The 16,603-nt window shown below is 39.7% G+C and overlaps 1 protein-coding gene and 1 long non-coding RNA gene across 2 annotated transcripts in view; one reads left to right on the forward strand and one right to left on the reverse strand.

The window, feature by feature from the left end:
• The window catches only part of LOC139550119 (netrin-G1-like), a 166,106-nt gene that overhangs the window by 9,496 nt on the left and 140,007 nt on the right, over positions 1–16,603 (forward strand). The gene's annotated exons all lie outside the window — the stretch shown is intronic.
• On the reverse strand, positions 7,704–8,666 carry LOC139551310 (uncharacterized). The gene is made up of 2 exons (XR_011670242.1): positions 8,194–8,666; positions 7,704–7,981 (listed from the first exon to the last, which is right to left on the reverse strand). It is a non-coding gene; the product is annotated as an uncharacterized lncRNA (long non-coding RNA).

Consider the following 16,603-nt stretch of genomic DNA (forward strand, 5'->3'; position numbering starts at 1 on the left):
CAACTTGCCCTCTAAATACACCTCTGCTGTCTTCAACCAGGATCTCTGCGATCACTGCCTCATTGCCTGTTCCCGTAATGGGTCAAACGACCACCCCTCATCACTGTCAAACGCTCCCTTAAACACTTCAGCAAGCAGGCCTTTCTAATCGACCTGGCCCGGGTATCCTGGAAGGATATTGACCTCATCCCGTCAGTAGAGGATGCCTGGTTGCTCTTTAAAAGTTATTTTCTCACCATCTTAAAAAAGCCCCATTCAAAAAAATTGTTGAACTAACAGATGTAGCCCTTGGTTTACCCCAGACTTGACTGCATCCTGTGGCGTACTGCATTAGCATCGAATAGCCCCCGCCACATGCAACTTTTCAGGGAAGTCAGGAACCAATACACACAGTCAGATTGAAAAAGCTTGCCTTAGCTTTGCTAACAGAAATGTGCATCCTGTAGCACTAGTTCCCAAAAGTTTTGGGAAACTGTAAAGACCATGGAGAATAAGAACACCTCCTCCCAGCTGCCCACTGCACTGAGGCTAGGAAACACTGTCACCACAGATAAATCTATAATTTAAATAAGCATTTTTCTACGGCTGGCCATGCCTTCCACCTGGCTACCCCTACCTCGGCCAACAGCTCTGCACCCCCAGCAGAAACTTGCCCAAGCCCCCCCTGCATCTCCTTCACCCAAATCCAGACAGCTGATGTTCTGAAAGAGCTGCAAAATCTGGACCCCTACAAATCAGCTGGGCTAGACAATCTGGACACTCTTTCTAAAATGATCCGTCAAAATTGTGGCAACCCCTAGCCTGTTCAACCTCTCTTTCGTATCGTCTGAGATCCCCAAAGATTGGAAAGCTCCCCCGGTCATCCCCCTCTTCAAAGAGAGACTCTTGACCCAAACTGTTATAGACCTATATCCATCCTGCCCTGACTTTATAAAATCTTCGAAAGCCAAGTTAACAAACAGATCACCGACCATTTCGAATTCCACAGTACGTTCTCCACGATACAATCTGGTTTCCGAGCTGGTCATGGGTGCGCCACACTCAAGGTTCTAAACGATATCATAACCACCATCGATAAAATACAGTACTGTGCAGCCGTCTTCATCGACCTGGCCAAGGCGTTCGACGTCAACCACCGCATTCTTATCGGCAGACTCAATAGCCATGGTTTCTCAAATGACTGCCTCGCCTGGTTCACCAACTACTTCTTAGATAGAGTTCAGTGTGTCAAATCGGAGGGCCTGTTGTCCGGACCTCTGACAGTCTCTACGGGGGTGTATATATCAATGATGTCGCTCTTGCTACCGGTGATTCTCTGATCCACCTCTACGCAGACGACACCATTCTGTATACGATTGCTGCCCGCACCCGCCCGCCCGACTAGCATCACTACTCTGGTTCTACGGTTCTGACTTAGAATATGTGGACAACTACAAATACCTAGGTGTCTGGTTAGACAGTAAACTCTCCTTACAGACTCACATTAAGAATTTCCAGTCCAAAATGATATCTAGAATTGGCTTCCTACTTCGCACAAAGCCTCCTTCACTCATGCTGCCAAACATACCATCATAAAACTGACTATCCTACCGATCCTTGACTTCAGCAATGTTGCGTCCAGCACTCTACTCAGGAAATTGGATATAAGTCTATCACAATGCCATCCGTTTTGTCACCAAAGCCCCATATACCACAAGGGATATCCTTGTCCCATCGCACACCAGCGACTCCTGTGGCGGGCCGGGCGCACTGCGCGCTAACCAAGGTCGCCAGGTGCACGGTGTTTCCTCCGACACATTGGTGCGGCTGGCTTCCGGGTTGGATGCGCACTGTGTTAGGTAGCAGTGCGGCTTGGTTGGGTTGTGTTTCGGAGGACGCATGGCTTTCGACCTTCGCCTCTCCCGAGTCCGTACGGGAGTTGTAGCGATGAGACAAGATAGTAATTACTAACAATTGGATACCACGAAATTGGGGAGAAAAAGGGGGTAAAATTACAAATAAATAACATTTTGAGTCGAGTTAATAATTACTCATGTGAAATAACCTTCAATTACACAGTACTTGTTCCAATTGTGTAATAACTGATAGCGTTACAACCCTACTACTATGTGTTTACATCATAATACCATGGTAACTACTATAGTTATTACTGTTTAGTTACATAGTAATACCTCTAACTACTGTAGTTATTACTGTTTAGTTACATAGTAATACCTCTAACTACTATAGTTATTACTGTTTAGTTACATAGTAATACCTCTAACTACTGTAGTTATTACTGTTTAGTTACATAGTAATACCTCTAACTACTGTAGTTATTACTGTTTAGTTATAGTAATACCTCTAACTACTATAGTTATTACTGTTTAGTTACATAGTAATACCTCTAACTACTGTAGTTATTACTGTTTAGTTACATAGTAATACCTCTAACTACTGTAGTTATTACTGTTTAGTTACATAGTAATACCTCTAACTACTGTAGTTATTACTGTTTAGTTATAGTAATACCTCTAACTACTGTAGTTATTACTGTTTAGTTACATAGTAATACCTCTAACTACTATAGTTATTACTGTTTAGTTACATAGTAATACCTCTAACTACTATAGTTATTACTGTTTAGTTACATAGTAATACCTCTAACTACTATAGTTATTACTGTTTAGTTATAGTAATACCTCTAACTACTGTAGTTATTACTGTTTAGTTATAGTAATACCTCTAACTACTGTAGTTATTACTGTTTAGTTACATAGTAATACCTCTAACTACTGTAGTTATTACTGTTTAGTTATAGTAATACCTCTAACTACTGTAGTTATTACTGTTTAGTTATAGTAATACCTCTAACTACTGTAGTTATTACTGTTTAGTTACATAGCAATACCTCTAACTACTGTAGTTATTACTGTTTAGTTACATAGTAATACCTCTAACTACTGTAGTTATTACTGTTTAGTTATAGTAATACCTCTAACTACTATAGTTATTACTGTTTAGTTACATAGTAATACCTCTAACTACTGTAGTTATTACTGTTTAGTTACATAGTAATACCTCTAACTACTGTAGTTATTACTGTTTAGTTACATAGCAATACCTCTAACTACTGTAGTTATTACTGTTTAGTTACATAGCAATACCTCTAACTACTGTAGTTATTACTGTTTAGTTATAGTAATACCTCTAACTACTGTAGTTATTACTGTTTAGTTATAGTAATACCTCTAACTACTGTAGTTATTACTGTTTAGTTACATAGTAATACCTCTAACTACTGTATGTATTACTGTTTAGTTACATAGCAATACCTCTAACTACTGTATGTATTACTGTTTAGTTACATAGTAATACCTCTAACTACTGTAGTTATTACTGTTTAGTTACATAGTAATACCTCTAACTACTGTAGTTATTACTGTTTAGTTATAGTAATACCTCTAACTACTGTAGTTATTACTGTTTAGTTACATAGTAATACCTCTAACTACTGTAGTTATTACTGTTTAGTTATAGTAATACCTCTAACTACTGTAGTTATTACTGTTTAGTTACATAGTAATACCTCTAACTACTGTAGTTATTACTGTTTAGTTACATAGTAATACCTCTAACTACTGTAGTTATTACTGTTTAGTTATAGTAATACCTCTAACTACTGTAGTTATTACTGTTTAGTTACATAGCAATACCTCTAACTACTGTAGTTATTACTGTTTAGTTACATAGTAATACCTCTAACTACTGTAGTTATTACTGTTTAGTTACATAGTAATACCTCTAACTACTGTAGTTATTACTGTTTAGTTACATAGCAATACCTCTAACTACTGTAGTTATTACTGTTTAGTTATAGTAATACCTCTAACTACTGTAGTTATTACTGTTTAGTTATAGTAATACCTCTAACTACTGTAGTTATTACTGTTTAGTTATAGTAATACCTCTAACTACTGTAGTTATTACTGTTTAGTTACATAGTAATACCTCTAACTACTGTAGTTATTACTGTTTAGTTACATAGTAATACCTCTAACAATACTGTAGTGTATTACTGTTTAGTTATAGTAATACCTCTAACTACTGTAGTTATTACTGTTTAGTTACATAGTAATACCTCTAACTACTGTAGTTATTACTGTTTAGTTACATAGTAATACCTCTAACTACTGTAGTTATTACTGTTTAGTTATAGTAATACCTCTAACTACTGTAGTTATTACTGTTTAGTTACATAGCAATACCTCTAACTACTGTAGTTATTACTGTTTAGTTACATAGCAATACCTCTAACTACTGTAGTTATTACTGTTTAGTTATAGTAATACCTCTAACTACTGTAGTTATTACTGTTTAGTTACATAGCAATACCTCTAACTACTGTAGTTATTACTGTTTAGTTATAGTAATACCTCTAACTACTGTAGTTATTACTGTTTAGTTATAGTAATACTTCTAACTACTGTAGTTATTACTGTTTAGTTATAGCAATACCTCTAACTACTGTAGTTATTACTGTTTAGTTATAGCAATACCTCTAACTACTGTAGTTATTACTGTTTAGTTATAGCAATACCTCTAACTACTGTAGTTATTACTGTTTAGTTACATAGCAATACCTCTAACTACTGTAGTTATTACTGTTTAGTTATAGTAATACTTCTAACTACTGTAGTTATTACTGTTTAGTTATAGTAATACTTCTAACTACTGTAGTTATTACTGTTTAGTTATAGCAATACCTCTAACTACTGTAGTTATTACTGTTTAGTTACATAGTAATACCTCTAACTACTGTAGTTATTACTGTTTAGTTACATAGTAATACCTCTAACTACTGTAGTTATTACTGTTTAGTTACATAGTAATACCTCTAACTACTGTAGTTATTACTGTTTAGTTATAGTAATACCTCTAACTACTGTAGTTATTACTGTTTAGTTACATAGTAATACCTCTAACTACTGTAGTTATTACTGTTTAGTTATAGTAATACCTCTAACTACTGTAGTTATTACTGTTTAGTTACATAGTAATACCTCTAACTACTGTAGTTATTACTGTTTAGTTACATAGCAATACCTCTAACTACTGTAGTTATTACTGTTTAGTTATAGCAATACCTCTAACTACTGTAGTTATTACTGTTTAGTTACATAGCAATACCTCTAACTACTGTAGTTATTACTGTTTAGTTACATAGCAATACCTCTAACTACTGTAGTTATTACTGTTTAGTTATAGTAATACCTCTAACTACTGTAGTTATTACTGTTTAGTTACATAGCAATACCTCTAACTACTGTAGTTATTACTGTTTAGTTATAGTAATACCTCTAACTACTGTAGTTATTACTGTTTAGTTACATAGTAATACCTCTAACTACTGTAGTTATTACTGTTTAGTTACATAGCAATACCTCTAACTACTGTAGTTATTACTGTTTAGTTATAGTAATACCTCTAACTACTGTAGTTATTACTGTTTAGTTATAGTAATACCTCTAACTACTGTAGTTATTACTGTTTAGTTACATAGTAATACCTCTAACTACTGTAGTTATTACTGTTTAGTTACATAGCAATACCTCTAACTACTGTAGTTATTACTGTTTAGTTACATAGTAATACCTCTAACAATATGTATGTATTACTGTTTAGTTATAGTAATACCTCTAACTACTGTAGTTATTACTGTTTACTTACATAGCAATACCTCTAACTACTGTAGTTATTACTGTTTAGTTACATAGTAATACCTCTAACTACTGTAGTTATTACTGTTTAGTTATAGCAATACCTCTAACTACTGTAGTTATTACTGTTTAGTTACATAGCAATACCTCTAACTACTGTAGTTATTACTGTTTAGTTACATAGTAATACCTCTAACTACTGTAGTTATTACTGTTTAGTTATAGTAATACCTCTAACTACTGTAGTTATTACTGTTTAGTTACATAGCAATACCTCTAACTACTGTAGTTATTACTGTTTAGTTACATAGTAATACCTCTAACTACTGTAGTTATTACTGTTTACTTACATAGTAATACCTCTAACTACTGTAGTTATTACTGTTTAGTTATAGTAATACCTCTAACTACTGTAGTTATTACTGTTTAGTTATAGCAATACCTCTAACTACTGTAGTTATTACTGTTTAGTTATAGTAATACCTCTAACTACTGTAGTTATTACTGTTTACTTACATAGTAATACCTCTAACTACTGTAGTTATTACTGTTTAGTTATAGTAATACCTCTAACTACTGTAGTTATTACTGTTTAGTTACATAGTAATACCTCTAACTACTGTAGTTATTACTGTTTAGTTATAGTAATACCTCTAACTACTGTAGTTATTACTGTTTAGTTATAGCAATACCTCTAACTACTGTAGTTATTACTGTTTAGTTACATAGTAATACCTCTAACTACTGTAGTTATTACTGTTTAGTTACATAGTAATACCTCTAACTACTGTAGTTATTACTGTTTAGTTACATAGTAATACCTCTAACTACTGTAGTTATTACTGTTTAGTTATAGTAATACCTCTAACTACTGTAGTTATTACTGTTTAGTTACATAGTAATACCTCTAACTACTGTAGTTATTACTGTTTAGTTACATAGTAATACCTCTAACTACTGTAGTTATTACTGTTTAGTTACATAGTAATACCTCTAACTACTGTAGTTATTACTGTTTAGTTACATAGCAATACCTCTAACTACTGTAGTTATTACTGTTTAGTTATAGCAATACCTCTAACTACTGTAGTTATTACTGTTTAGTTACATAGCAATACCTCTAACTACTGTAGTTATTACTGTTTAGTTACATAGCAATACCTCTAACTACTGTAGTTATTACTGTTTAGTTATAGTAATACCTCTAACAATATGTATGTATTACTGTTTAGTTACATAGTATTGGGGAACTTAATGGAAGTGTTACCCATTAGTTTAATTAAATAAACTAAATGATCCACTTAGAACTGTTTGAATAGTGAAGAGTAGAGGGAATCATTAGACAGATAAAAACACAGGCACACACACACACACACACACACACACTCTCACACACACACACACACACATGCACACCAGCCCCTGGGCCTAATAAACTAGGACTATTAATGCTGCAGGACGAGTCTTAAAAAAACACCCAGTTTAAACACTCTAAATGACATTAATGAATATCTCGCACAGAACCAGACATAATTGGTTGAGGTGGATTTAATGGTGGTTTTTCAACAGCTACATTTTATTACAGGCAATTACTTAATTTGATTAAATCAGGGTTCCCCAACTGGCGGTCCGCGTGCCAAATCTGGCCCGCCAACAATATTATTTGGCCACCCCAAAGCCCCCAAAATGAATTATGAATATAATACAAAAATTATCGGACCCGAGATGCAAAAACTCCCAAATGTAATGTTCCAAGAAGGAAGTTACACTACCTAAATAATGCAAAAGTTACATTTTAATTTAATTCATGAGGAGAGAGAATGCAGGAGAAAGTCAACTAATAAAGCGGGCAGCGGACCATTTTTGTGGTGCTCAAACGTAAAGCTACAACCACAGCGAAATCAATTGGAGGTGAACAGCTACCTGGTGCTGAAAATACATAGTTCACTTGTTATGCAAGTGTTGCACAGCGACAGATGGAGAAAACCTACACAAGTCGATACATTTATTTCAACAATAATCTTCTTTTTAATTTGACTTTGCAAACAACAAGAGGACTTCATTGGCATGTATTTCTTCCCAATATAAATGACTAAACTGTCTGGGGTAGGCTATGAGGTTTACCAGCATCTTTCACCATCAAACAATATATAGCCTAATAGAAGTGGGATTTTTTTAAACAATTGCAACTGGCCAAAAACGTATCATCCTACAAAAAACAATAATTTAAAGAAAAAAAGGCGATCTCTGTGTCTGAATGTCTGTATCGGGATAGCCTGCTCCTGTAACGACAGAACAAACAGAAAATACTGTCAGCTTGAGAACTAAATATCATTGGACAAGCACTCAAAATAATGTTCGTATTTACTAAATACAGTCATATAGGCCACTATACACATTCAAATGGGAAAAGTTGCATTTCCCCTCGGACACTATCTTGTGGATGTTGCGTGAGATGCATGTGATTTTGATGCGTAGGCAGTCCTTGATTTACTTATGTGAAAGCCAGTTCCTGTCGTGAGTGTGTACTGCGTTCATAGATGAAAAGGAGGACTCGCAGGTAAGTTGATCCAAACATTGTTGTCAAATGAAGTTTCTTTATTGGCTGTATTCCTCTGAGCATGTCACCCAAAACGCACACAAGGACTACTGAGCGCATCGCTGATTTTGGCTCTATCGGCTCCGTTTGAATTGCGGCCACATCCAGTATCATTTTCTTAGCAAGGGAGGAGAATTCTCCACCTGGGTGGACTGTGAGAGGATCACGTACAAACGCAGTTATATCATTGGGCATGCTGTAGTCTTCAAAACTGCTGGATAAATTGTCCCTCAGCTGCTTGATGAAATCTTCCATGCTGCGGCCTGGTCCCTCTGCCTTTCGTTTCTTCATGAAGTGCAGTAGTCTTTCAGAAGACAAGTCCAAATCGAACAACTCACGCTTCCTAGTAAAGGCTTCAAGTTTTCCCACCATGTCCACGACTGTTTTCCCTCTTCCGTGTCACTGGAGATTTAACCCGTTTAAGTGACAGAATATGTCAGGCCAAAAAAGCTGTACGTGCGGCTTGCAGTTAACGCTTCGATGTTTCTGTGTTGGCCCCTCTTGTCTGGGGATCGAAGGACACTTTGAAAGTGACATGCTTAGATTCATAATTAGGTCTGAGATCGAATTCCTTGCAAACAGCGACATTTTCATTGCATATAAGACACACTGGCTTGGCATTGGGAAAATATGAACGCATATCTATCTCCCTCCTGTACGTTCTTCCCTGAAACTTCGATTTTCATTATCCACCTTTCTTTTGATACTTTATGAGAGCGACATTTTGTCTTGTTAACAAGTTAATTGTTCTGAACGAATGTTGACGTTACAAAAGTAATGTGGCCTACAGTATGCCACGTCGACCTGTTTTCCCCACCAATCAACGCACAGAGAAATAGACCGCAAAATAATAACTGAAGAGAGGCATGGTGATTTTATGAGCGTAAATCACTGAATTTATTATGTACTAATCTGATGTGTTTAAAAAAAAAAAAATTGTAGCGTAGGTCAATTAATTGTGCTAATACTATATACTAATTATGTTCTGTCCCGCCGACTATTAGCTCAGAAGAAATGTGTCACAATGCTAATGCTAAACCTAGTTGACGAACCCTGACCTAAATAGTGCACTACTTTTTACAAGGGCCATAGGGATGCAATGCAAGTCACATAGCATCACTAGTGAGGCCGATGCACAAATACCGACTAATTCTGCTGCTGTCTGTAGGCTTTGACTTTGTAGATTACAGTAATTCTTCTGAACTCGTTGCTGCTCTCGGAGAAAGGAGAGAAATGTGTTCATCATGTGATGTCTGGAAGAGTTTAGGATGGGAGGAGAAGATCATGTCCATCCCTCTCTCTGTTTCTCTCGCTCTCCCCCATCACTCCTTTTCCTCCTCTCCCCTACACCTCTCTCTCTCTCTCCCCTCCTTCCACTCTCCCTCCCTCTCTCTCATCCATATATTTATTTGGAGACAGCCACAGTGTTTAGCTCCCCCATCACCCCGTAACCTTGACTTTATTCTGAACTGCCCCCGTCACATCATCCCCGCACTGCTGCACACAGACATGCATGTAGATACACACACACACACACACACAAACACTGCCCCTTCCAACCACATCATCACCGCTCCACTTCACAGTGAGACACTGAGATGACATGCAACATGTCCCCAGAGTCCCCGAGAGGAGGGGGAGGAGGGGGAGGAGGGGGAGGAGGGGGAGGAGGGGGAGGAGGGAGATGAGGAGGGAGATGAGGAGGAGGAGGGAGATGAGGAGGAGGAGGAGTCATCATGTATTCTCTCACTCTGCTGCTACTCCTTTTTAATGTCATTGTTTTCCAGTCTTTTAAATGTTCTGGTCCCTTGTTTTCTGTAAAGCAACTGATGTATATTATTCCTGCACAGTGTTTGAACTGGGACGATTTTACCATTCCCTGTATAGGGCCTCATGGTTTGGGAGATGGAGACGTGTGTGTGTGTGAGAGTGTTCTCACTTTGCGGTCTTCTTTTCCAGGACAGATTTGGGGCGGATGAACCCTCTTGCTTCACTTCTTCCTCTCTGGCTCACATCCTCCTTCGTCTCCAATACTTTGTGTCCTTTCCCCCCCCCCCCGTTGTTTTATCTCAAGCTCCATATCCATTGCCCCACCGTCTTCTCACTCGCTTCTTAGTCGTCGTCCTCCTCATCGATCCAGTGTCCTCGTCTGTCTCCACCAATGCGAAACGCTCTTCCCCCGTTGAAATGTGCCGCGGCCCTCTGTTTTCACTGCTTTTCTCTGTTGTTTTGAGATGAGCTAAAGCACCAGGAGATAAATAATCTACAATGCTGAACATAAATCAATATTATGTTGTTTTTGGAGTGATATTTTGGCCACGTTCATCTGGCTAGCATGAGGGACAAGAAGTGTAGCAAAACCACAATGAGGTTTGTTTTGAGAAATGTCAGCTTACCTTGTAAGCTACCTAGGTATAAAGCTATGAGCTAGTTCAATTTCTCTCACGATTATAAAGCAAATAAAATGTTAAAACAGCATATTATTGACCTAAAAGGCTATCAGTTTTAGCATAGTCACTAGCTTATCCAGAGTCAGTGATACATAGAGCAACCATGTACTGTCAATCTAACGGAACCACCTGGAATCATTTTGGAAGCAACAAATGAATGAACCTCATATATGACACCTGTAACGCTCATCTCCTGTAGCCTAAAAGTCATATCCTTACGTTCATACTGCACAAACATTAGAAGGGTTTAGATTTGCACTAGACAATGTTTTACGTCAGCACCTAATAGACATGTACAAAATCTGCTATATGGTTTGCCTCATATACATTGTCTACTGGCTTCATTTTAAATTGAGAACATATAGCTCAACATGTAAACAATGTGTGAGTTTGAGCTATTCTCTGCTTCGGAACACAGATGCCCCATAGAGCTAGTAATGACATCATACTGTCGGCCTATGGCTGCATTGGTGATACATGGCATATGATAAGCTGCAAAATGGATTCACATGGCTGATACACTGAGACAGAGTGACATGGCTGATACACTGAGACAGAGTGACATGGCTGATACACTGAGACAGAGTGACATGGCTGATACACTGAGACAGAGTGACATGGCTGATACACTGAGACAGAGTGACATGGCTGATACACTGAGACAGAGTGACATGGCTGATACACTGAGACAGAGTGACATGGCTGATACACTGAGACAGAGTGACATGGCTGATACACTGAGACAGATTGACATGGCTGATACACTGAGACAGAGTGACATGGCTGATACACTGAGACAGAGTGACATGGCTGATACACTGAGACAGAGTGACATGGCTGAGACAGAGTGACATGGCTGATACACTGAGACAGAGTGACATGGCTGATACACTGAGACAGAGTGACATGGCTGATACACTGAGACAGAGTGACATGGCTGATACACTGAGACAGAGTGACATGGCTGATACACTGAGACAGAGTGACATGGCTGATACACTGAGACAGAGTGACATGGCTGACAGAGTGACATGGCTGTTACACTGAGACAGAGTGACATGGCTGATACACTGAGACAGAGTGACATGGCTGATACACTGAGACAGAGTGACATGGCTGATACACTGAGACAGATTGACATGGCTGATACACTGAGACAGAGTGACATGGCTGATACACTGAGACAGAGTGACATGGCTGAGACAGAGTGACATGGCTGATACACTGAGACAGAGTGACATGGCTGATACACTGAGACAGAGTGACATGGCTGATACACTGAGACAGAGTGACATGGCTGATACACTGAGACAGAGTGACATGGCTGATACACTGAGACAGAGTGACATGGCTGATACACTGAGACAGAGTGACATGGCTGACAGAGTGACATGGCTGATACACTGAGACAGAGTGACATGGCTGATACACTGAGACAGAGTGACATGGCTGACAGAGTGACATGGCTGTTACACTGAGACAGAGTGACATGGCTGATACACTGAGACAGAGTGACATGGCTGATACACTGAGACAGAGTGACATGGCTGATACACTGAGACAGAGTGACATGGCTGATACACTGAGACAGATTGACATGGCTGATACACTGCGACAGAGTGACATGGCTGATACACTGAGACAGAGTGACATGGCTGAGACAGAGTGACATGGCTGATACACTGAGACAGAGTGACATGGCTGATACACTGAGACAGAGTGACATGGCTGATACACTGAGACAGAGTGACATGGCTGATACACTGAGACAGAGTGACATGGCTGATACACTGAGACAGAGTGACATGGCTGATACACTGAGACAGAGTGACATGGCTGACAGAGTGACATGGCTGATACACTGAGACAGAGTGACATGGCTGATACACTGAGACAGAGTGACATGGCTGATACACTGAGACAGAGTGACATGGCTGATACACTGAGACAGAGTGACATGGCTGATACACTGAGACAGAGTGACATGGCTGATACACTGAGACAGAGTGACATGGCTGATACACTGAGACAGAGTGACAGAGTGACATGGCTGATACACTGAGACAGAGTGACAGAGTGACATGGCTGATACACTGAGACAGAGTGACATGGCTGATACACTGAGACAGAGTGACATGGCTGATACACTGAGACAGAGTGACATGGCTGATACACTGAGACAGAGTGACATGGCTGATACACTGAGACAGAGTGACATGGCTGATACACTGAGACAGAGTGACATGGCTGATACACTGAGACAGAGTGACATGGATGATACACTGAGACAGAGTGACAGAGTGACATGGCTGACAGAGTGACATGGCTGATACAATGAGACAGAGTGACATGGCTGAGACACTGAGACAGAGTGACATGGCTGATACACTGAGACAGAGTGACATGGCTGATACACTGAGACAGAGTGACATGGCTGATACACTGAGACAGAGTGACATGGCTGATTCACTGAGACAGAGTGACATGGCTGATATACTGAGACAGAGTGACATGGCTGATACACTGAGACAGAGTGACATGGCTGAGACACTGAGACAGAGTGACATGGCTGATTCACTGAGACAGAGTGACATGGCTGATATACTGAGACAGAGTGACATGGCTGATACACTGAGACAGAGTGACATGGCTGAGACAGAGTGACATGGCTGATACACTGAGACAGAGTGACATGGCTGAGACACTGAGACAGAGTGACATGGCTGATACACTGAGAAAGAGTGACATGGCTGATACACTGAGACAGAGTGACATGGCTGAGACACTGAGACAGAGTGACATGGCTGATACACTGAGACAGAGTGACATGGCTGAGACACTGAGACAGAGTGACATGGCTGAGACAGAGTGACATGGCTGATATACTGAGACAGAGTGACATGGCTGATACACTGAGACAGAGTGACATGGCTGATACACTGAGACAGAGTGACATGGCTGAGACACTGAGACAGAGTGACATGGCTGAGACAGAGTGACATGGCTGATATACTGAGACAGAGTGACATGGCTGATACACTGAGACAGAGTGACATGGCTGATACACTGAGACAGAGTGACATGGCTGATACACTGAGACAGAGTGACATGGCTGAGACACTGAGACAGAGTGACATGGCTGATACACTGAGACAGAGTGACATGGCTGATATACTGAGACAGAGTGACATGGCTGATATACTGAGACAGAGTGACATGGCTGATACACTGAGACAGAGTGACATGGCTGATACACTGAGACAGAGTGACATGGCTGAGACAGAGTGACATGGCTGATACACTGAGACAGAGTGACATGGCTGAGACACTGAGACAGAGTGACATGGCTGAGACAGAGTGACATGGCTGATACACTGAGACAGAGTGACATGGCTGAGACACTGAGACAGAGTGACATGGCTGAGACACTGAGACAGAGTGACATGGCTGATACACTGAGCCAGAGTGTCATGGCTGATACACTGAGACAGAGTGACATGGCTGATATACTGAGACAGAGTGACATGGCTGATACACTGAGACAGAGTGACATGGCTGATACACTGAGACAGAGTGACATGGCTGAGACACTGAGACAGAGTGACATGGCTGAGACAGAGTGACATGGCTGATACACTGAGACAGAGTGACATGGCTGATACACTGAGACAGAGTGACATGGCTGACAGAGTGACATCGCTGATACACTGAGACAGAGTGACATGGCTGATACACTGAGACAGAGTGACAATCAAATAAAACAGATTGTAGATCTTACAACTGGACACAAAGGAAATGTTAATTTGAGAATACAACACAGGAACACAGACCCATTAGAGACAGATCCCCTTCCTCTATTTATTGCAGGATTGTGATACGTGATTAAATCAACATTGACACTAGTTCATTTAGAATAATACTTTAACAATTAAAGCCAGTTTAAAATGACTTCACTTCAAAGATTTAACACTTTATTTAAACATTTTGAAGTGATAGACTAACTTGTATTTAAAGATGATACATCTTAGTCTAAACAACAATATATCATTGAGTAGCAACAAGCAGGCTATTATTACCGAAGCATCATTTCAGGGGAACAGGAAACACTCCCTACCAGCGGTGGCCAACGTTGCTCCACTGATCCCTGATCTACTGGGGGAGCAGACTTCTATTCCAGCTCAGTAATAGATCTACAGGGGGAGCAGACTTCTATTCCAGCTCAGTAATAGATCTACTGGGGGAGCAGACTTCTATTCCAGCTCAGTAATAGATCTACAGGGGGAGCAGACTTCTATTCCAGCCCAGTAATAGATCTACTGGATGAGCAGACTTCTATTCCAGCCCAGTAATATATCTACAGGGGGAGCAGACTTCTATTCCAGCTCAGTAATAGATCTACAGGGTGAGCAGACTTCTATTCCAACTCAGCAATAGATCTACAGGGGGAGCAGACTTCTATTCCAGCTCTGCAATATATCTACAGGGGGAGCAGACTTCTATTCCAGCTCAGCAATAGATCTACAGGGGGAGCAGACTTCTATTCCAGCTCAGTAATAGATCTACAGGGGGAGCAGACTTCTATTCCAGCTCAGCAATAGATCTACAGGGGGAGCAGACTTCTATTCCAGCTCAGCAATAGCACACTTGATGATCAACTCATTAGATTTGATGAGTTGAATCAGGTGTGTTATTGCTGGGCTGAAAGCAGAACTCTGCACAGGGTTGGTCAGCAGGGTTGGTCAGCTCCAACTGTAATAGGTTTATACATTGTGTGTTAGGTTTAACTGTATTTTTGTATACAACATGTGTATACAACATAACCCTAACATAGGTAGGCCTACACATATAACCCATGGGATATAGGATAAACTGTTAGTCTCTTGTGACATTCATTGGGACCTCTCTTTTCATCTACAAACAAGCTTTTAAAGCTTTCCATATCTGAGGACAGAAAACATCACAAAAGATAACAGGCTTCATTATTCTAAAATTAGACAGCACTGAATAATATTTAGCTATTATCTCTCGGTCTTCAAAGTTTTCCCCTCTAGGGACTGGAACTGTAGAATCTCTTCCGAATGTCCTCCCTCAATATGACCTGCCCTGTCCACTAGTCTACACTGTCCCTTTACTGACAGCGGGAGCTGCAATGTCACCCTCTTCTCTGACTGTTATCTACAAAATGCATTTGGAAACTGTGTTATTCATTTACAATGATAGCTAATACGAAGTTAGCTAGTTAAAGATTACATCAAGAGAGCTAGTTGATGGGAAGTTAGCTAGCTGATGAATACATTTACATTTACATTTAAGTCATTTAGCAGACGCTCTTATCCAGAGCGATATATCAAGAGAGCTAGCTGATAGGAAGTTAGCTAGCTGATGAATACATCAAGAGAGCTAGCTGATAGGAAGTTAGCTAGCTGATGATTACATCAAGAGAGCTAGCTGATATGAAGTTAGCTAGCTGATGATTACATCAAGAGAGCTAGCTGACAGGAAGTTAGCTAGCTGATGATTACATCAAGTGAGCTAGCTGATATGAAGTTAGCTAGCTGATGATTACATCAAGAGAGCTAGCTGATATGAAGTTAGCTAGCTGATGAATACATCAAGAGGGCTAGCTGATATGAAGTTAGCTAGCTGATGATTACATCAAGAGAGCTAGCTGATAGGAAGTTAGCTAGCTGATGATTACATCAAGAGAGCTAGCTGATAGGAAGTTAGCTAGCTGATGAATACATCAAGAGAGCTAGCTGATATGAAGTTAGCTGGCTGATGATTACATCAAGAGAGCTAGCTGATAGGAAGTTAGCTAGCTGGTGATTACATCAAGAGAGCTAGCTGATAGGAAG

This window comes from Salvelinus alpinus, chromosome 23, assembly GCF_045679555.1.
Source record: "Salvelinus alpinus chromosome 23, SLU_Salpinus.1, whole genome shotgun sequence".
Taxonomy (NCBI): domain Eukaryota; kingdom Metazoa; phylum Chordata; class Actinopteri; order Salmoniformes; family Salmonidae; genus Salvelinus; species Salvelinus alpinus.